General features: G+C 35.7%; 1 long non-coding RNA gene across 1 annotated transcript in view; it reads left to right on the top strand.

Annotated features, from left to right (window-relative positions):
* The window catches only part of LOC144288962 (uncharacterized), a 37,182-nt gene extending 16,897 nt beyond the window's left edge, over positions 1-20,285 (top strand). The window contains exons 2-3 of the long non-coding RNA XR_013357023.1: positions 16,971-17,193; positions 19,927-20,285. This is a non-coding gene — a long non-coding RNA (uncharacterized LOC144288962). The remainder of the gene's footprint in view (positions 1-16,970; positions 17,194-19,926) is intronic.
* The last annotated feature ends 1,940 nt before the right edge of the window (positions 20,286-22,225 follow it).

Below are 22,225 nucleotides of genomic sequence, written 5' to 3'. Positions count from 1 at the left end.
TCAATTCTAGTTTTTCATTGCTGATATATAGAGAAGCAATTGATTTTATATATTCACTTTGTGTCCTGAAGTCTTAGTATATGTGCACGTTGATGAGATTTTTGTAGATTTCAGATCTTCTGTATAGACAATCTGTCATCTACAAAAAATAGTTTTATTTCTTGTTTCCAACATGCGTATATTTTAAATTTTTTCCTTCTCTTCCTGCACTAACTAGGACTTCCTGAACCATGTTGAGTAGGAGTAGTGAGAGAGGACATCCTTGTCCTATTCTCAGCGTTAGAAGGAAAGCACCCATTGTCTCACCACTCATCATTGTTTATTCTTTTCTAATGTGTGTTAGGTTGTGTGTAGCAATATTTGATTGAGAACTCTTACATTCATAGTCACTACTTCTTTGGCATTCTTAGTTCAGAAACAGTATTATACTTGTTTCATAAAAATAATTTGGAAGTTTTCTATCTTTTTCCTATTTACTGGAATATTTCAAGCAGAACTGGGATCAAGTTTCTCTGATTTTTTTTTCAACATCCCATGAAGTCATCTTAGTGTGAAGCTTTTACTGGGATAGTTCTTCATTGCTTGCTTTATTTATTCCAAAGAAGTTCAGCTTGTTTAAATTTTCAATCTCAATTAGCATCAATTTAGGAGATTATATTTTCTTAATAAATTATACTATTACATAGAATTTCAAATTTTGAAAAAGATAGAGATTTCTTCTTTCCCAATAGTGTTTCCCTTTATACTTTATTTTGCTGACTTGTGTTTTTCACGTTTTTTTTAAAGGCCAGTTAGGGCTTGGTCTATATTGTTGAATTTTTCTTAAACAGCCAGCATTGTAATTTATTTGTTGTTTTAATGTTTTTCTTTCTATCTCATTGTGCTTTTATATTTATTCTGTCTTACACCTTTCTTTTTGCTAGCTATTTGAGCTAGGAATATATCTTATGTATGTCATTCTTTTTTATTGAAAAAAGAAGTTATGGTTGGGATCCCTGGGTGGCACAGTGGTTCAGTGCCTGCCTTCAGCCCAGGGCGTAATCCTGGAGTCCCAGGATCAAGTCCCACTTCAGGCTCCCTGAGCAGAGCCTGATTCTCCCTCTGCCGGTGTCTCTGTCTCTCTCTCTCTCTCTCTCTCTCTGTGTGTGTGTGTGTGTGTGTCTCTCATGAATAAATAAATAAAATCTTTAAAAAAAAAGTTAGGCTTAAGAATTTTCTTCTAGTCACTGCTTTAAGTTGTACCCCATAGAGTCTAACATAGAGAGTTTTATTATTTTTGTTTAGAAATTCTTAAAAATTCACTTTTTATTTTCCTTTTACCATTTCAAGGGTTTTCGATTTTCATATTAAAGTGATTTTGGCTTTTTTATTTTGTCACTATTCTAGTTTATTGCACTGTGATAAGAGATTACTATTTACACTTTTTCTGTTATATGGAATTTATTGTTTTTATATTTTGTAAACGTTCCTGTGCTTTTAGGAAGTTTGACATCTGTAAGATCTACCTTACTAGTAGTGCTGCTTTGATCTAAATACTTCCTAATTTTTGTCTGCTTAATCTGTATTAGACTAAGAATGTCATTTTAAAGTCTACTTACTATTGCTTTGCATCTGTCCTTTCTTTTGCCTTGTAAAGTTTTTGCTGTTTGGTGCAATGGGATCCATACTGTTTTATCACCAACGTAAATGTAGCCTTTACTTTCTAATGTTTCTTTCTCATCTGTTACTTTTGGCCTGCTTTCTCCCTTGTCTTTTACCAGTATGATAACTGGTCATATTTTTACTGTTTACATTTATGTGCTGTGCTACACTAGTCCATTACTTTTTAGCCACTGTGAATCACTTTATCTTACAGTATAACTGTACTTTGTAAGCCAATATGAAAATCCTTCCCTTTCAGTGAGTGAGATAGGCCTATTTATATTTATTGATATAATTCTTATGATTGGCCTATTCTATGCTGTATTTACTGTATGTACTTTGTGTTATTACCATTTCTAATTTATTTTTTAATGTTTTATTGTATTTCTTTGTTACTTAGTAAAGTTTAAATTACTGTTCTAGTAGTTATTTTTTTACTCATGCATTTTATAATGCTTCAAATTCTCTTTTTTCCTAAAAAGGCATCTAATGTAGAGGTGACTAGCTTTTGATAATATCCTTTTATGATTATTTATTCACTACGTAGCAGTCAATGAGTCTATTCTACATTTCTCTTTATCCTTTTTTTTACCTCCCAGCATTTAGTTGTGTCGTCCATTCATTACAACTTATTAACATACTTGCCTTCAACACTTGTCCTCACTTTAAGTTTCTTAGATTTCCACTTAAATAATTTGAATGATTACCATTTTTCAAGTCCTCCAGTCATGGCTTGGTTAGATGAAGGTCTCTATCTCTAAAAACCTCAAAGAAACCTAATGAGTACAGTATTCCTGGATCTTCTCCATGGTTAAAACATGTTATATAGACTTGCTACATTAAGGAAGCCACAACAAAATAACCCTTGACTCAGGCGTTCTTTTCTTTAAAGTTCTTAAAAATGTTGTAGCATTGTTACTTGGTAATAACTGTGAAAGGTCTGAGAATTTTAACTACTGGGAAACCAACAATCTAGACTGCTGCTTTTCTATGGATGCTTAGAGAAGACATGAGACTCTTGAGCCAGAGACAAAGTGCTTTATTACTCTTGGCCAAACAAGAAACATGAGCATCAGTATATTTTCATCACTTCCTTCTGTCCCATCATTCCTACAAGGAATGATGATAGGCCCAGGTAAATGTTGAATATAGAGTGTCTTATATTATTGGAGAAAAATCCTGAGCTTAGCAAACATATAATGTTCACAGTAGATGGTAAGCATGCTAGCTAGCCATTTGCTCCAAAAGGAGATACTGTGTTTATCTTCCAAAGCTATTCACTATACAAACATCCTGGAAAGGAGTCTGGAACAAAAGATAGTGCTTCTGCTTTCAAGACATGCAGCACATAAGAGATGCAGTGAAAATTGTCTCCCAATATTACCTTGATTTGTGTACCGTCAACCAAATTTTGTTGGTATACAGAATCGTCAGAGGTTTTACTGATGTCATTTTTTTTTTTTACTTAGTCATGGATACAAAGCTATGATCCTGTAGTACAACTTAAAGAAGGTTACTTTGGAAAAAGCTCATATGGGTGACAAATCTCTTTTCCCACTCTAACAGTTAAAAAAAAATATATTGTTTTCCCTTCTCTTTGACTCCATAAGACTTAGGATCATGTATGTCATGACAAACAGTAGAAGAATCACCATGAGAGTTTTAATGGGTTACCTAGAAGCTGCATCTTAGCTTCCTCTACAGTCACTCAACCAATGGCTAAGGCATACTTCAGAGCAATTAATTCAGAAACTCTGGTTCTGGGATCTAGATGCAAGGACATTTTAAAGCTCCTCAGGTGATACCGAAGTACAGTCAAGGTTGAGATTGTAGTCTGATTTCAACCTATAGATAAAAACCTGACTACCCAAGGAATAAAACCTGAGGGTCATAGGAGGTAATATTTGTTTTAGAAGAGAGTTTTATGCCCTTTCTCTCATTCATAAATTATAGACATTGAATAACTGTCTCTAAATGTGTAACAATAACTTGAGAACGGAAGACTGATTATTTTCCTATTTAACACACTTTCAGATATTACAGGCAACCTCTTCAGGAGTTTAGTTATTAGCAGAGATATCTATATTTAAATGTTCAAACCAAAGTTTTCACGTGGGTGGGGGGAAAAGAGGTATTTTAAACTTCACAATGAATATAGTCACAGCTATTGCAAAGCACTTTAAATTATTTCAGACAGCTAGTCTATTAGATCACTAGGATGGCTAAACATTCCTCACTCTATAATTTGGGGGGAAAGGGAGGGTATGTCAAGATAAAGAATTCACTTTTCAGCTTTTAGCTTTAGGTGAAGAGTTACATTGTTCCCTTTAAAAAATAAAGTTCTGTATGTGCTTCAAGTGTATCTTAGAGGATACTGGCCAACTCACTTTGGCAGAGATGCATGTGGCTAAAATTGCTTTTCTCTTGCTAATATTATATATTCAGCATTTTCCTGATAGGCATACTCTTGGAAGAAACCTTCAGACATACATTGAATTACTCTGTGAATAAAATATTTAGTCTCCTTGGAGCCCTCAACACAGCCCTGACTTATCGACTGCAATACTGCTGACTCTCCACAGTTCATATCAGTAGACTTCCCATATAGCCTTAGCCTTTAATGATAAGTAAAGCACATTGTTACCCCTAGAAGATTATTAGACATTGACATGAAATATATAAAATGTCTGTTAGGAAACAGAAGTGAAAATGCTGCAAAACCCACTGAAAAAGAATACCTAGACCATCAAATTCTATTTTAAGAATACTGGCAAAAACAGAATACTCACAATAAAATGTCTAAGTCTAATATGAGGACTGGGCCTATTTAAGAACTATACCAAGCTACCAAATTTAAAATAAAAGTTAGCTCGAATTTTATTTACAGGCCAACTTTTCCCTAAGAATTCAAAACATTTTAAAGCTCATCAAACTCTATAAAAACAGAAATGGTACATTATTACTAGCTTTGTGTTTTAAAGAAAAGAGGTTGATTGGAGACTAGTCCAAACCAAATGGACTACTACCTGGAGCCAGTCATGCATTTTTTTTTTAATACATTGATGTTAGATGATTTGGCAAAGGCAGTTAAAGCAAATGTATAGTAAAAATAAGGAATATACACAGTATGCATATTTGTTAGCAAAACCCAGCAAGCTCATTACAAATACACAAGAAAATGTTGATCAAAAGAGTTATTATTTTGAAGAATTTTTGGTTAAATAAATATCCTTCCTGGTTTAATATCCACAAATCAATGTGATGTACTCCATCAATAAAATGAAGAATAAAAACCATATACTCATCTCAATAGATGCAGAAAAAAACTTTTGACAAAATGTGACATATATTCATGACAAAAACTCTCAAAGTGGGTTTAGAGGGAACATACTTCAACATAATAAAATCCACGTAGGATAAACCACAGTTAACATCATAGTCAGTGGTAACTGACAGCTTTTCCCATAAGATCAAGAACATGCATGACAAGGATGTCCACTCTTGCCATTTTTATCCAGCATAGTACTGGAAATCCTAGCTACAGCAATCAGAAAAGAAATAAAAACAAAGGCAACCAAAAAATGTTAAACTGTCCCTATATGCAGATGAAATGACTATATATAGAAAACTAAAACTCCACCAAAGATATACTAGAATAAATCAACTCAATTAACTAAAATTAATATATAGAAAGCTGTTTCATTCCTATACACTGATAGTGAAAAAGCAGAAAGAAATTAAGAAAATAATCCCATTTACAGTACACCAAAAAGAATGAAATACCTACCAATAAATTTAACCAAAGAGATAAAAGACTGAAAACTATAAGACACTGATCAAAGAAATTGAAGATAACACAAATAATTGAAAAGCTATTCCATACTCATAGACTGGATGAATTAATATTATTAAAATGCCCAGGCTTCCCAAAACAATCTACAGATTCAATGCAATACCTGTCAAATACCAATAGCATTTTTCATATAACTAAAACAAATAATACTAATATTTGTATGAAACCACAAAAGACTGTGGATAGCCAAAGCAATCTTGAATAAGAAGAACAAAGCTGGAGGTATTCTGGATTTCAAGATATATTATAAAGCTGTAGTAATCAAAACACTGTGATACTGGCACAAAAATAGTCATAGATTAATGGAATAGAATAGAGCACCCAGAAATAAATCCACGCTTATATGGTTAGTTAATCTGCAACCAAAGACCCAAAAATATATGATGGAGAAAAGCCAGTCTCTTCAATAAATAGTGAAGAATGTAATTGGACCACTTTTTTTACACCATAGACAAAAATAAACTCAAAGTAAATTGAAATCCTGAGACACTTGGGGTGGCTCAGCAGTTGACCATCTGCCTTCAGCTCAGGTCATGATCTTGGGGTCCCAGGATACAGTCTTGTGTTAAGCTCCCTGTGAGGAGCCTGCTTCTTCCTCTGCCTATGTCTCTGCTTCTCTCTGTGTGTCTCTCATGAATAAATAAATAAAATCTTTTTAAAAATAGACTAAAGTCTTAAATGTGAGACCTGAAACCATAAAAAATTCCTTAGGCAGTAATCTCTTTGACATCAACCCTAGCAGCATTTTCATAGTTATGTCTCCTCAGGTAAGGAAAACAAAAGCAAAAATAAACTATTGAGAGTACATCAAAATAAAAAGCTGGGAAAAAATTCTTTATGTCTTCTTACTTGTAACTTAGATTAAAAGAACTGCATAAAAATGATGTGACAGAACAATACTTTGCTTTCTATCATTTTACTGCCAATGCAAACACTACTGAGGACTATTTTTACCAGTGTTCATATTCTATAAAAAAAAAAAATGCTCTCTAAACCAGTCTTTTTCCTAATGAACTATACTAAGGATACAACCAGGTGATAACATTAGTATAAATTACACAGAAAATGAACTCAAGACTAGCAGAACAGACCCCACAACTACGCAGAGAAGAAGCCAAGTTGACAGGGTAGGAAGGGCAGAGACACAGTTGGAAGCTAAGTGGGTTATGGGATTGTACAATGGGAGAGATGCCATAGGCACATGGAAAAGGGAGAGAAACAGACCTGCACACCAGGGAGCTACATGGGGAAGACTAATCCCCTAATATTTGGCTTCAAGAACCAGAGGGAGAAATTTCATGAGTCTTTATAACCAGCTAGTCTTAAAACTTGAAAGAAGAAAGAAGAAAGAAAGAAAGAAAGAAAGAAAGAAAGAAAGAAAGAAAAGAAAGAAAGAAGAAAGAAAGAAGAAAGAAAGAAGAAAGAAAAAAGGAAAGGAAAGGAAACAAAAGAAAAGAAAAGGAAAAAACAAACAATGGGCTTGGTTCTGGGACAGCCACTAGGCAAGAGACATTGAATCCCATTGCCCTTAAAGAGACAACACAATTGGACAGCTCATGGAGATATCACAAAGAAGCAGCAGTTTGAAAGGTGCCTGGGGCATACAGAAGAGAGATTTATTTACTAATCTCAGAGCTTGTTCTGGAGGGACAGGGATCTCTAGGGAAATCCTCTAGGAAGAAAGGAATTGGAAGGCTCCATTCCCCTCCCCCACCTCCCAGAGTAAACACACACAGCCACAGGGGACTTACCTTGCTAACACTGCAGCCTGAGCCCTCTTCACCCTACCCCCAGGCTGTGTGCTTCCACCAATTTATCCCTCCAGATAGCCTGTCTCAGTCCAGGCACTTCAGGGCCCCTCCCACAGAGAAAACCAGTACACAAAGCTCACTAGCACCATTGCTCTGCCATTCTACCCACCTGCCATTCTTCAGCATATTTGTCCTCTCCTAAACACTCTTGGCTGGAGCCCATTCAGGGTGATGCCATAGGCCTGGTAGTGCACAAACAGCCCCTACAGTGGCCAGCACCACTCTAAAATGACTCCTCTAGTCATTTTACCCCAGAGAGGTACCCCAGAGAGAGAAAGAAAAAGATAACACACCAGCCAGATGGAGGCCCAAGCAGTGGGCTGTAAGCAGACAGCTAGTCTGACTACCGGCTGTGGCCATCAATGAGAGCTTCTCAAGGGACAGCAAAATGAAAGCACCCTGCAGCTTGATGCTACTACATCTCTGTCAAATGTGATCTGACTCAACTCAAGCTCCAAGTGTCCTTCGACTAGGCCACCAACACCACTGGGTCCACAAGAGGTAAAGAGAGCCATTACAGGTGATGGCACTGAGGAAAAAGTGGCTGTGCCATAACAGCAGGATTCAAGAACCACACATAATACATACTCCTGAAGTGCCAGGTTTTAGTGAAGAGGGGACACTACACATCAGGGCACTAGAGGATCTCTTCTTAAAAAGTCATGACTTTCAAGTGCAGGAGATATAGCTGTCTTTCGTAACACAGAGAAACAGACACAGAGTTAGATAAAATGAGGAGACAGAATGAAGAAACAGGACAAAATCATAGTAAGAGACCTAAGCAAAAATGGAGATAATATGCCTGATAGAGAATTTAAAGTAATGATCATAAAGATACTCACCGGATTTGAGAAAAGAGCGGACATCATTAAGACCTTAAGAACTAAAGAACCAGAGATGAAGAACACAACGAATGAAATTAAAAATACACGAGATGGAATAAATTGTAGACTTAAAAGAAGAAAAGCAAATCACTGACCAGGAAGGCAGAAACGTAATCAAGCTAGCAGGTGAGAAAAAAATCATGTAAAATGAGAATAGACCTAAGGAGCTCGGTGACACCATCAAGTATAATAGCATTCACATTATAAGAATCCCAGATATGAAGAGAAAGGAAAAGGGGCAGAAAATTTTTTTTCATTTCATAAATAATGTATTTTATTTTATTGCATATGGCTGTTAAGGAGAGCATCCATGATCAATATAGACTAAATACAATGCACTATTCTAGATCCATTTATTGTCATCTCCAGCAGCGTCACATTGACCCTTATATACAGAGTGTACAGTGGAAGATAGAGCAAGATAAGGTCTTTTGTCATATGACAATAGCAAGAAATATATTTAACATCTTGATATCCAGAAACAATACGTACCCAAAAAGAAAACACTGTTTAATAACTGTTAAAGTTTATATAGCAAAAAATATTTTAAATTTAAGGTAAGTCAGGCAAAATGTACAAAGACCCAATATACATTGTGAAGTTTTAGCAAACATAACATTTATACATTTCGGTTCCATTCTGTAAACTAAATTAAAAATGTAAATATTGCATATGCCTTTTTTTTTTTGAAATGTACAGGATAGAGGAAAATTTAGTAATACTATCAACTTTTCATTTTGCTTGTTGTAAGCTGCAGTATAGTGCCATGACTACACTAAGTATAGAGCACTACTTACATATACCATACACTGTATCCAGCAGGGTCCATGCTGTCCTTGGGGGATTCCATAGCAAATACCGCCCATCAATTCTGATTCTTAGTCAAGGGGCAGAAAATTTATTTGAAGAACTAATATTTGAAAATGTTCTGAATGTGGAGAAGGAAACAGAAATCCAGATCCAGAGACAATAGAAATTCTCCGTCAAAATCAACACAAAGAGATTCATATCAAGATGCATAGTAATTAAGATGGCAAAAAGTAGCGACAAAGAAAATTTTAAAAGCAGCAAAAAAAAAAGAAAGCAGTTACATACAAGACCAACCACTTAAGGCTATCATCTGATTTTTCAACAGAGTTTTTGCAGGCCAGAAAGAAGTGGTGTGATGTATTCAAAGTACTGAAAGGAAAAAATCTGCTACCAATAATACTCTATCCAGTAAGGCTAACAATCAGAATAGGAGAGAAACTTTTCCCAAACAAAAGTTAAAGGAATTTATGACCACTAAACCATCCCTTTAAGAAATGTTAAAGGTGACCCTGTGAGTGGAAATAGAGTAAGGAAGCAGAAAAGCAGTAAAAATAAGTATATCTATAAAAATCATTCAAGGGACTCACAAAATAACAAGATATAAACTATTATACCATATAACTAAATCATGGGGGAAGGGAAAAGAATGGTTCAAACTTAAGCAACCATCAACTTACTATAGACTGCTATATGCAGAAGATATTATTACAAACCTAATGATAACCAGAAATCAAAAAACCAGTAACAGTTGCTCAAAAAATAAAGAAATCTAAATATATTACTAAAGAAAGAAAGCTCTTATCATAAGAGAAGAGAGCAAGAGGAAAAAAGGAACCACCATAAAGCAAGTAACAAAATGACAATGAATACATACCTATCAAAACTCCTTCAAATAGTAACAGACTAACACTTCTATAGGAAGACACAGGGTCACAGAGTGGATAAAAAAACAACATGCATTCATATACTACCTATAAGAGATTCATTTCAAACTTAAAGATACTTGCAGATTGAAAGTGAGGGGATAGAGAAAAACTTATTACGCAAATGAATGTCAAAAGAAAACCAGAGTAGCAATACTTATGTAGGACAAAATAGACTTTAAAACAAAGTCGGTAGGGGGTGGTTGGGTGGTTCAGTGAGTTAAGCAACTTTTGATTTCTGCTCAGGTCATGATCACAGGGTCATGAGATCAAATCCTACATCAAGCTCCACACTGGGTGTGGAGCCTGTGTAAGATTCTCTATTTCCCTCTCCCTCTGTTCTTCCCCCATGCACACATGCACAGTCTCTCTCTCTAAGAAAATAAATAAATAAAAAATAAAGTGTGTAACAAGAGAGAAAGAAGGACACTATATAATTATTAAGGGGACAACCAACAAGAAGACATAATAATTATAAATATTTATGCATCCAACATGGGCACATCCAAATAATTAAAACAGTTAATAACAATAAAAGAATTAATGAATGGTAATACAATAATAGTAGGGGACTTTAACACCCCACTTACATCAATGAACAGATCATCCCAACAGAAAATCAACAGGGAAACAGTGACTTTGAATGACACACTGGACCAGGTGGATTTAAAAGATATAGTCAGAACATTCCATTCTCAAACAGCAGAATGCACATTTTTTTCAAGTGCACATGGAACTTTCTCCAGAATAGATCATATGTAAGGCCACAAAGCAAGTTACAACAAATTCAAAAAGGTCAAAGTCATTTCATGCATCTTTTCTGACCACAATGCAATGAAACTAGAAGTCAACCACAAGAAAAAATCTAAAAGACCACAAATACATGGAGGTTAAATAACATGCTACTAAACAATGAATGGGTCAACCAAGCAATCAAAGAGAAACTTTTTAAAAAAATACATGGAGACAAATGAAAATGAAAACACAAGGGTCCAAAATCTTTGCAAAATAGCAAAAACAGTTCTAAAAGGAAGGTTTATAAGCAATACAGGCTTATCTCAAGAAGACAAATATCAAATAAATAACCTAGCATTACACCTAAAAGAGCTAAAAAAAAAAAAGAGCAAACAAAACCCAAAACTAGCAGAGAGAAAGAAATATTAAAGAATGGAGTAGAAATAAAACAGAAACAACTGAAAAGAACAATCATAGAACAGATCAATGAAATCAGAAGCTGGTTCTTTGAAAAGATCAACAAAATTTATAAATCTCTAGCCAGTATCATCAAAACAAGAGAGACAGGACTCAACAAAATCACAAATGAAAAAGGAGAAATAATAACTGACACTATGGAAATACAAATATAAGAGAATATTATGAAAAATTATATGCCAACATACTGGACAAACTAGAAGACACAAATAATTTCCTGGAAACATATAACCTACCAAAATTGAGTCAGAAATAAATAAATAATTTAAATAGACAGATTACTACCAATGAAACTGAATCAGTAATCAAAAAACTCCCAACAGAAGTCCAAGACCAAAACACTTTATAGGGGAATTCTATCAAACATTTATTTATTTTTTAAAAATTTTATTTATTCATGAGAGACACCGAGAGAGAGAGAGAGAGAGAGAGAGGCAGAGGCACAGGCAGAGGGAGAAGCAGGCTCTATGCAGGGAGCCTGACATGGGACTTGATTTCAGGTCTCCAGGATCAGGCCCTGAGCTGAAGGCGGCGCTAAACTGCTGAGCCACCCAGGCTGCCCTCTATTAAACATTTAAAGAAGACTTAATGCATATTCTTCTCAAACTATTCCAAAAAAAAAAAAAAAAAAGGAAGAGGAATGAACACTTCCAAATTCATTCTTTGAGGTCTGCATTACACTGACACCAAAACCAGATAAGGATACTACAAAAAAAAAAAAAAAAAGACAACTACAGGCCGCTATCTCTGATGAACATAGATGCAAAAACCCTCAACAAAATACTAGCAAAATGAATCCAATAATACATTAAAGCAATCATTTGCCATAGTTAAGAGGGATTCATTCCTGATGTGCAAGGGTGATTCAATATTCACAAATAATTCAATGTGCTATATCACATCAGAGAAAGAATAAAAATGATATGATGATTTCAACAGATGTAAAAAAGCACTGGACAAAGTAATCATTTATTCATGATAGGAACCCTCAACAAAGTAGATTTAGAGGTAACCTACATCAACATAATAAAGTCTGTATATGGAAAACCCACATCTAGCATAAAACTCAATGCTGAAGAGCTGAAAGCTTTCCCCTAAGATCAGAAACAAAACAAGGATGTCTACTCTCACCACTTTTATTCAACATAGTATTAGAAGTCCAGCTGCAGGAATCAGACAATAAAAAGGAATAAAAGGCATCCAAATTAGCAAGCAAGGAGTAAAACTTTCACTATTCACAGATGACATGATACCCTAAAGACTCTACGAAAAATCTACTCAAACTAATAAATTCAGTAAGTTTGTACAATACAAAGTCATTGTACAGAAATCCATTGCATTTCTATACACTAATACTGTAGCAACAAGAAGAGAAATTTAAAAAGCAATCCTATTTACTACACCAAAAATAATAAAATACCTAAGTAAACTTAACCAAGGAGGTGAAAGACCTGCCCTCTGAAAACTATAAAACATTGATGAAATAAATTGAAGACAACACAAACAAATGGAAAGATACTCTATGCTCATGGATTTAAAAAGCAAATATTATTTAAATGTCCCCGGGCACCTGGGTGGTTCAATGGTTGAGCATCTGCCTTTGGCTCAGGTCATGATCCTGGGGTCCTGGGATGGGCTCCCCCAAAGGGATCCTGCTTCTCCCTCTGCCTATGTCTCTGCCTCTTTCTGTGTGTCTCTCATGAATAAATAAATAAAATCTTAAAACAAAAATGTTCTTACTACTCAAAGCAATGTATACACTTAATGTAATCCCCATCAAAATACCAGTAGCATTTTTCACATAACTAGAACAAATGATCCTATTTGTATGGAACCACAAAAGACCCCAAACAGCCAAAACAATCTTGCAAAGGAAAAACAAATATGGAGGTATCACAATTCCAGATTTCAAGTAATATTACAAATCTATAGGATGCCATAAATGCTACTACTTTCTTTGTAGCCTCCACTATCAAAGCACAAAGTTAATTATTTATAATTCATTATTTTCTGCTACTACCTCTGATACAAGACCAGAACATCTTTCTACTATGAGTCAGTAAGGCCCAGAAGATGTCTGAGTTATTTTCACAAACTGCATCTCTATTAATCTACCTCATTTCCCTAAATCTAGCCTAAATTTAGTAATCTAGAATGAGGGGATGGTATATCCCAGTTATAGTTCTGATTTCAGACCTATACCTTAGAGAGTTCAGAAGTCATACAGCAGCCACCTGCATGGAATCTGTTGGAGGTAGACTTTGCTTTCCCCAAATCCTGAGGTAATCAAGCTCATTTAACTTCTCTGGCCAACCATCTCTTAGGGCCTAATCCAATTCTTTCCAAATGGCAATTTTGACTCACATTTGCTTCCTGGGCAACAAGATAAATTAGGGGACATCAATAGAGAAAGGAGCATACTCTTTCCATCTTTTAAGAAACAATCCTAAAAACCATCAAACAACATTTCTACTAACATCTCCTTGATAAGGATTAAGTTACATGCTCACCCTAAGTATAAAGAAAGCTGGGAAGTGTAGTCTTTATTCTAGGGAATTATGTGCCTAATTAAAATTAGGGGAGTTCATTGTCTTGAAAGAGGGGAATAGATGTTGCAGGACTAACAGGCACTCTTGCCACAAAGGGGTTTAGGTTACATTTCTAACCATTTGTCAAATAAGAAATGAAGTATGAGAATCACACACACACACACTCAAAAGGAAAAGAAAAATATTAAGCAATAAACTTCAAAAAAAATCTCAAAAGTAAAAATGTTCTGTTCAGTGAAGTATATTCAAGAGATAAATACAATCAATCAGATCAAAGAACCACAAATTTTAAAATACTTAGAGTAACTTAGAAGTCTTTAAAATATAATAAACTGTTAGTTTGACACTAAACTTGACACTCGAAGTATCATTCAGTAGTCCCTGCACTCTGTAATGAAGACAATAGAACTCAGTGGATTTATGTCTTCAGGAGAACTGAACATAGAAAATGTCTTTCTATGACTGAAAATGTTTGCCTACTTTATCAAGAGGCTAAAGTATAATGGGGAACAAATGCAGGACTGGAGCAGGAAAGGAGTGGCTGGATGGAAAACAAAAATGGAGGGCAATCTCGCAGCCACCATCCATCCTCCTTCCATCTTACTTCTTCATGGATTGTGATGCAGTTATAAAATACAGTACTGATTTAAGATAGGGCCTAATCCCTAGGTATCCTTCTTTCAACAGACAAATTTTGCAAGAGTACTACCAAAGCAATTACGCTGCCAGCATGGGGTACTGAGAGCCATTTTGCAAATCCATTTGCACCTACCTTAGTCTCCTCAGGGATGCAAAGAGGGCAGAAATGATTTCTTTCTCTTATTTCCAAGGTTGTCTATATGATGATGAGTAAGGGCTGAGCCTTCTCAAGCGTAGTTATCATCCCATTATACAATTGGAAAAATGTGGACAGCAGGAATATTAAAAATCCTATCTGCATTTACAATCTAATTTCCTATGAATAATCTTCCAGATTTGGCTGAAAAGTCGAGCACAACGAGCATCACATCTGGTGGATGCAGTACATCAAGTTACCACCCCCCTCAGCATGCAGGCTTTACTGCCAAATGCCAGAGCCTCCTGCAGTAGAAGCAGTGGAAAGAGCTACATTCTATTGTTTTATAAACTCATTGTGCAGGAAAACGACAATGAAGCTGGCTCTGTCCTCATCATCTCTGATGGCACAGGGCAGGTGATTCAAAGATAATGGCACCTTTGAAATGGATTTTTATGGTGATGCAAAGATTATAATTTTTAATAGAAAATTACATTATGCTACTAGGTCATTTTTTCCACTTGGATAATGGTATTTTTTCATTCCTTCCATTCTAATTTGGAAGTCAATGCAGTGTAAATAACTATACAGCATTTACTTATTATCATCAAGTCCACAGAAGCAAAGATGATTAGAGTCAATTTTGTCATTTTTGAGTTAATGTGGTACAAGGGTATTTTAGTGTTTCTGATAAGTGTCAAAGAAAAATAGAAACAAATACCAAATATATCTGTTCGAATTTGCTTTTTGTGTACAAAAGTTTATTTAAGACATAGCCAATATAGTTTAGTATACAAACTGTGGATAAGCAATCTAGCTAAACGCAACATGGGTGTATTTTGAAGTAGTCAATGTCACTTGATTGTACTGTAAGGTTGTCTCTCTATATATTATAGAGTTTAAGTTTCATGTTAAATTTCTTTTCATTTCTCAGCATATGTATTAATGCAAAACAGAAATAACCCAGCATTATACTCAGGTGCTATTTTCAAAGGCTATCTAAAGGGGCGTTGCCATAGACTGACTTGAAAGTAGGAATAGGAAGAGATTATTTCTTAACATTTTTTTAAATATGATTGACTTGTTGCACATGAGAATGGTCTTATATGCCCTGTAGACAGTAGAAAGAGAACAAAAAAACATTATTTCTAGGAAGCTTTGCATTGATCTAATGAGTCCTGTTCGGAATGCACTAAATGTCATTGTGGCACAGAACATCTTTTGCTAAAATTGTTTTGGGCAATTATGTATTACTTTTCAAAGCTGTTACGAAATTCTTAATTAGCCCAGAGATGATTGAATTATTACTTGACCATGGGGGTAATATGACATAAACATTGACTGCATTTTCCTGAGAGAAACAATGCTGCTTTATAATTTTTGCATTAATTTCTGGGCTACAGGAGCTATCTGCTGCGTTTCATTACTATTCACTGATTATCACTTCTTGCACTAGCCTAGACTTTACATTATTTGAGAATGTTTTCTATGTTTTTATAAAATGAACCAAAGAGATTATGTTGCCAATATAGCATTCTACTTGAAGAGGAAAGAGTTTATATTTTATGTGAAATAGTTTTATTTAGATCAAAAGTATCAAGGGGAGTTCAAAAGAACTATATGCTCCAACCATGATAAACATTTTATTGACCACAAATACTGAACAAATAAAAATCTGTCAGCACTTCGACCAATGAAGTCTTTAAAAATGCAAAGCTAATGTCCTTCAAGATGAGTTTGGGGTCTGTGGTATGACATTGTATGATTTTTAAAAGGGAAAGATAAAAGGTTTAAGTAACAGGGCTACTGAGAAAGTCAGAGCCTTAAGTTGTGTTCTTAGTACTCCTCCCAGATTTCAAAAAATAAGGAATTCAAAAGGGCCTGCTGAAGATATTCATCTAAAATCATAAGCTTGAGAATGAAATTTGTTTGAAATTTATTAATTAGTGTAAAAAAGGACTAGATAATAGAGTTGAGAGATCTCAATAGATCTCTTCTCACCTGCAGAGAACTGTATTTATATCCTGGCTCAAGCAGAAAGCACAAATAAATATGATGAAGCAACCTGTAAGAGACTCTTTTAACTATAGAGAACAAGCAGGGTTGATGGAGGGATGTGGGTGAGGGACAAGAAAAATGGATTATAGGCATTAAGAAGGGCACTTGTGATGAGCACTGGGTGTTATACGTAAGTGATGAATCACTAAATTCTACACCTTAAACCAATTTTACCATATGTGTTCACTAACCAAAATTTAAATAAAACTTGAAAATAATTAAATAAATTTGATGATTGGATTCTCTTTCCCATAACAATCTTCTTATTGGCTCTACCTTGAAGAAGACCAAAGCCTGAAACATTATATGCAAAAATCCAACACATTAAACATTCACAGAAAGAGGATAAGAATCCTTATATTACTAACACTAACACTAACAATAATGATAAATAATAATAAAGCACAGGGAACAAAAACTTAACATTTTTCTTCTTCTTCTCCCTTACCTTCAGTGCTATTAACTTCTGTTAAATAAATAATTCTTAAGCATCTCTGCACAACTCTTCTTGTGAGGAACCAAGAGATGTAAAGACAAATGTGCAAACAGAAGAATGACTCATCCTAAGAAAAGAGCCCAGTTGAAGAAGCTATTCTAAGACATTACACAGTCATCATTCCTAGAGGGTTACCTGACACTAGATGGGGTTTCATTCATGAAACTGGAGTGCTGGCTGGGTGAGTGATTTTAAGACCAAGGGAACTCTGTCCAGTGTGGAGCAAGAGCCCCTGAAATAGATTTCAACCCTGAAAGTCTCTCAGATATGCAAAAATAACCCATCTGTGGCAATAGTCACCTGACTGGAATAAATAACCAATAGTTCACATGCCTAAGCTGTGCAATCAAGAAAGAAACTGTTTGAAAACAAAATCTCAGGCTCTTTCTCAGCTCTTTTGAAAGAGCATTTTTTAGTATGAGGCTAATGAAATGCATACAGTGTTAAGGAGAACCACTTCTGTAGATACCTATAATTTTACAGCACCTTCTAGGAAAGACCTAGGAAAGACTTTCCAAGCTGACCTAGGAAAGGTCAGGTTAACTGATTTATCTACCCCAGAGATAAGAGTAGAAAGAAGAGTTCAGCCATTTGCCTCATCTCAGGAACCATGGTTATGATTTAGTTGGACAACGCCCTACCATACTATTGTCAGCTCAAAGCCACTGGCTTGGACCCTACTTGCTGTCTTACAAATACTGCTCCCTTGGCCAATTCTAGTAAGTGGACTTTTTGAGGGTTAAATGTGGGGATTCTATGCCATGTTCTGTCCAAAGCCCTACATGTGGCCAAAGTATACGTGAATATGAGAGAAACCACAGTAAACTAAGTACAACCAATTGATCAAGAAAAAGCAGTCTCACAGAAAAGACCCTGAGACATTAAGTCTGTAGATATGTTTTTCCTTGTTCAATGGGAGAGGTCACTTTGTACACAGTTGTATCATTGAGGGTAAATAAATGAGTAAATAACTTTAAGACACCTTAGGTAGGTAAATCACCTTGTATCATTGAGGACAATTATCACTAAAAGATCATGGATAGTTGATTTGTCTGATTTTCCAGGGAAAGAGACTTGTGACAAGAATATTCTTATTCTGAGAGTTTTAAAGTAAAGTGGAAAGTGTTTTGAGAGCTTCAAAGTGGTAGACGTAGAGCCAATCATTGCTCACTGAGCAAGACAAGGTCAAAGACTCCAGCCTCATCTACATTTCATCCCTCAGCTGTTTTCACTTGTTCTAAGTGGGCACTAGCTTCCCACTGAACTAAACCACTGTAGCTGAGCTGGTGCCATGGTCAGGGCTCAACTGACCATAAATTGGGTAAAGGCAAAGAATGTATGTACAAACTTTCAGGTGATACAAAAGGAAAGATACCAAAGACACAGGTTCACATTCAGAATTCAAAAAGAGCAGACTAGCTTGCAACATTGAGCTAAATGTAACAAGATAAACATAACAGGTTAAAGAGAAAGCCAGTATCTATAGAAAAACATCATCACCACAACAGATCACAGAGGCATGGATTAGTAGCAGTACCTAAATGGTAAAAAAGGAAAATTTGAGTCAAAAATGTGTCAACTGTAAGTAAAGAGCTTGATGTAGGCAACCAAAAAACCTAATGTGATCTCAAGAGTAATCATGTGACATTTCCTCCCTAAGAGAAGAAAATTCTTGCACCTTTGGCTGTAATAAGTAACAGCATAACTAAACATCCTCAGCCTCAACATGGATGGCAATGAGCAGTGGAAGCAAGAGTAAATCTCCAGCAAATATATGGGGCATGATTGTCACATTTGGTATCAGAGCCCAATCAAGCAAGACTATAAGTAAGAGATGGAACAGAACATGGGAAGGTATCAAATGCACAGAGAAACCACAAGGCCTGTGGGAAATAAGATCCCTGTCTGAAGCCACCTAGAATTGTTTGGGCAAAAATTAAGGGTTATTGAATCTATAGATACTACCACCAGTTTAGAAGTCATGGCCTCCTGAGGCCCCATGGTGGTCAGCAGTATTGTTCATAGCACACTAGAAAAGATAGCTCTCCTCTCAAGCCCAGATCAAAGAATTATAACAGAAGTCTAACTTGGCTGTATCAGGGAGCCATAGCTCTCCCATCTCCTATGCAGTCAAGCTCCCTGCTATCAGCCTAATAACTCATACCTAGAGACTAATAGTGTGGTTACTGTAAAGAGAGGAGGAGGGAGCCTGAGTCTGACAACAAAACACCTCACCTTGTGGGGACACATGAGTTCTTTGCATCTTGTGATTCTCCGATATCCATTGGCAAGTTGGAAGTCTAAAACCCACACTTGGATGCAGGTAAACCTGACCTCTTGTCACTAAAGCTATATTTGAGAGCCACAAAATCTTCCCAAGCATCTGCCACGTAAATAAAAGGCATAAATCCAATGAGAAAAGAAGACTGTAGAGAAAAGAAACAGAGTGGTAGAGAATGTTCGAGAAATGAAAAGTGTGGTTGGTCAGACTATTTTTGTTTCCTAACTATGCTGTGCGCTTTCTTGCCTGCAGGCTTCAGCATATGCTGCTTTCTCTTTTCACTCGACTAATTCCTATTTATACATCAGTCCTCAGCTTAGCCATCACTTTCCAAGGAAAGATTTCAGTGACCTCCTAACCAGACACTTGCAACACAGCCAGTCAGTATTTAATACCTCTGTCACATTGTTCCCCAGGGCTCCTTGTGTCCCTTCTGGTCTAGCATTTATCCCCCTGCATCAGCTGTCAGATAATATGTCTCTATCTTGCCTCAATCTATACCTTATCTGAGCATAGGGACTGTGGCTGCTGGATCTGTAATTACTTCCCAGCACCTGACACATAGTTGGGGCTAAGGAGGTATTTCACAAATGAATCAGATAATTGATTTTTTTTTCTCTTTTCACATTCTAGGTCAGAAAGACATGGCCTTTATAGAGAAAGGAAAATCCAGAATGGCACACTTCTCTTCATTTCTAAGAAGTACCTCGGAAATAAACGACAGCATCATATCTAACTTTTCTAGCCCTTGTCCATTTACATTAATTACTAATTGCCCCACAATTTATAATTTTTAAAGAGTTCGCTGTTGCCTTTTATATATTGACTACATATGTATGAATTCAACCCCCCACTTCTCTTCTCTTTGCTTGAAAAGACAAATTTATTTTTTGGCAAGAAATTCAAGGCAAGTGATTCCTTATTCATTGTCAGCTGTCAGTCACAATTAGCAGATCAGCGATCATACAAATTTATCAGTAAAATATTTTATTCAGTGCTTGTATTAAATTGCTAGAGTATTTGTCTTCTATATCTCTGGAACATAATCCTCCTAAAATTGGCTTGCCCTTCTTAGATAGAATGCTCTACTGGAAAAAGCAGGGGGAAGAAGGAACACATTAACATTTAAGTTATGAGGAAAAGATTCTTTAATTATCACATTTCCACTCAGAGGCAGCCCTGAGTAATACATTCATTAAAATCCAACATTCCTAGGTCTCTTTTAGTCACTTTATAACACTGACAGAATTATTACTTAAAATTAGACTTCTCATTTTCATATCAGGAGAGACATCAACATTAGTTTCCATATTAAACATAAAAGTTATTCATACATTCTACAACTGTAGAAAGCTTTTTAAATGGATTTAAGGTGATAGATGCAGGATTGTCTGAACATTTATTTAATAGAAATTATGATTATCGACCAAGTTATATTTTGGAAAGGCAATCACTTCTTTACTGCAATGCAGTAATACATTTTCCTAGTCTACCAAAAATACTATGTATGAAAAAGTATTTTACAGTACTTTTTATAGTTCTACAGAGTACCACATTACTACTTGTCAACAGGCAATTGCATAATTCAACCTGCTGTAACTATAAAACTATATCTTAGCTTGATTAAACAAAGACACCACAAGTATATGTGTTGTACATGTATATGTGTATACAGAGACACCAGAGATGAAAATTATAATATTTTAAATGTTTAGCACATAAATAGTGTCTATGCAGTGAAAAGAAAGCAGACCATCTAATGGGAAATCAAACAGATTCTGCTTTTAATTTTCTATTCCATTTGGTGTAGGTTTTCAGAACAATATTTGTCTATAGACAAATACAATGAATTTTCTTCAGAGAAGTGACTGTATTTTTATGATCTAACATAGAAAAAACATAAGGAGAGAGAAATACTATTCCAAAAATGCTTCCTTATCTTAAATAATGGTGTTTGTAGCAAGTGGTAGGTCTGCACTACTCAGGGGTCACAGAATCCTGGCCTTTAACTGTGGCTGCCCCATATCCTATTGGTCTTCCAGAGCTGAAGAATCACTTTCTCAACGCATGCATGCCTCATTCATGGCACATGGGTGGGAAGCTCTGACTTAAGAAATGTTGGGAACAGCCCAGGTGGCTCAATGGTTTAGCGTCTGCCTTCAGCCCAGGGCGTGATCCTGGAGTCCCGGGATCGAGTCCCATGTCGGGCTCCCTGCATGGAGCCTGCTTCTCCCTCTGCCTGTGTCTCTGCCTCTCTCTCTCTCTCTCTCTCTCTCTCTCTATATATATATATATATATATATATATATATATATATATATATCTTTCATGAATAAAAAAATAAAATCTTTAAAAAATAATAATTAAAAATAATAATAATAAAGAAATGTTGGGATTAATAGATGAACACAAGTTGTTATAAAAATTACAGATCAAGGAGAATTTCCATAGATCCAGAATATTTTCAATAACAAAATTACAGAAATAAAATTTTGGATGACTGATATGATTAGAGAAACCAAATCTGAATTGCCAAGAGGCAGGCAAGCTTAGTAGTTACAAAGGAGGGTTTTGCCATGAGAATTCCTTAATTCAAAACACAATTCCAGGGGATCCCTGGGTGGCGCAGCGGTTTGGCGCCTGCCTTTGGCCCAGGGCGCGATCCTGGAGACCCAGGATCGAATCCCACATCGGGCTCCCGGTGCATGGAGCCTGCTTCTCCCTCTGCCTGTGTCTCTGCCTCTCTCTCTCTCTGTAACTATCATAAATAAATAAAAATTAAAAAAAAAAAAAAAACACAATTCCATTATTTACTTGCCACATAGATGCAAGGAAGTTATCTGAACTCCTCTGTGTTTTGGTTTCCTATTTTGTACAGTAGGGATGATAATAGTACCTATTTCACAGGGTTGCTACTGTAAGCATTGAATGA

The sequence above is a fragment of the Canis aureus genome, chromosome 18 (assembly GCF_053574225.1).
Source record: "Canis aureus isolate CA01 chromosome 18, VMU_Caureus_v.1.0, whole genome shotgun sequence".
Lineage (NCBI taxonomy): Eukaryota > Metazoa > Chordata > Mammalia > Carnivora > Canidae > Canis > Canis aureus.
Note: the sequence above shows the minus strand (reverse complement) of the source record. Positions and strands in the feature narration are given on the sequence as shown.